Below are 1,638 nucleotides of genomic sequence, written 5' to 3'. Positions count from 1 at the left end.
GTCTCCGAACAGCCCTGCCCATGGGCACCTACCCCTGCCCAGCACTCACAGGGTTAAGCTGTTGTTTGCTTTGGACACTTCACCGGAAGGAGAGATTAAAAATTAGCAAGTGAGCTATGGCTAATAGCTGGAAGTGTCCTGAGGCTAATTACTCAGCCGTGATGCATCTATCTGTTGCCGCTCGTGGCTACTTTGCAGGTAAACAAGGGAAAGTGCCTGGGTGGGGGCAGCTGCTCCATGGCCAGGAGCAATGGGGGAATCACACGCTGGGCGCAGCTCATTGTCACAGGCTGAGCTCTGGTGGCACGGACCCCTGGGCCCCCCCCCCCGGCTTTCGCAGCCCCGTGCAGGGGCTGCTCGGGGGCTCTTTGCGGAGGGGACCCTGCAGGGCTCGGCTGGGCCAGGCTGCAGCCCCGGGTGCGGTGGGATGGCCTTTGCCAGTTCCTGGGCTCTGCCCACTGGAGCGGGCAGGAGGGGTCCAGCCCCGGACCCGTGCCTGGGACGGATTCAGCCTATCCCTTGGGCACCCCTTGCACTGAGCCGCCCCATGCCACCCGCACAAGGGCAGACCAAAGCATCTGCTTCGTTAGCAAACAGGGCTCTTGTCCACCTTCACACGGTTGCCAGGGCAGATGCTGTCCCCCAAACTCACCAACAGCCTGGACCCCCTAACTAGTCGGCACTTGCACCACTAGTGCTGTTTTATCGCTGATTTTACGTCTGCAGTGGGCAGAGAGCAGATCTCTCACTCCACAAAGCTCCTGCTCACAGCCAAGTCGGTGGGAGTTTTCTCAGTGAAATCACGGGTACTGGGGGGAATGTCCTGACCACTGCTGGTGGGACGCCTGCTCAGCCAGGACCAATCTTTCCATGCTTGTACTTATAAAGTACATGGAGGAGTGGCTGGTTCACCCGATGGGTGTGCTGGTGTCCAAAGGGACCTGGGTGGACTGGAGAAACGGGCCAGCAGGAACCTCATGAAGTTCAACAAGTTCCTCCTGGGGAGGAACAAGCCCAGGCACCAGGACAGGCTGGGAGCTGGCTGGCTGGAAAGCAGCTTGGCAGAGAAGGACCTGGGTGTCCTGGTGAACACCAAGTTGACCAGGAGCAAAGGTGTCCAAGGGTGTCCTGGGCTGCTTTAGGATGAGCGTTGCCAGCAGATCAAGGGAGGTGATCCTTCCCCTCTGCTCGGCAGTGGGGAGGCCACAGCTGGAGTGCTGGGTTCAGTGCTGAGCTCCCCAGTATGAAAGACATGGGCATACTGGAGAGAGTCCAGCCAAGGGCCGTGAAGATGCTGCAGGGGCTGGAGCATCTCTGCTATGAGGAAAGCCTGAGAGAGCTGGGACTGCTCAGCCTGGAGCAGAGCAGGCTCAGGCAGAATCTTACTAATGTATATAAATACCCAAAGGGAGGGTGCAAAGAGGATTGAGCCAGGTTCTTTCCAGTGGTGCTCCATGCCAGTGGCTCTGGACCAAGCTCATATGTCCTGGTTTTGGCAGGGATAGAGTTAATTTCTTAGTAGCTGGTACAGTGCTGTGTTTTGGATTTAGGAGAACAATGTTGATAACACACCAATGTTTTAGTTGTTGCTAGGTAGTGTTTACACTAGTCAAGGACTTTTCAGCGTCCCACGCTCTA

This window comes from Pygoscelis adeliae, unplaced genomic scaffold (assembly GCF_000699105.1).
Source record: "Pygoscelis adeliae isolate BGI_AS28 unplaced genomic scaffold, ASM69910v1 Scaffold351, whole genome shotgun sequence".
Classification (NCBI taxonomy): Eukaryota; Metazoa; Chordata; class Aves; order Sphenisciformes; family Spheniscidae; genus Pygoscelis; species Pygoscelis adeliae.
This window is presented reverse-complemented; position numbering follows the sequence as displayed.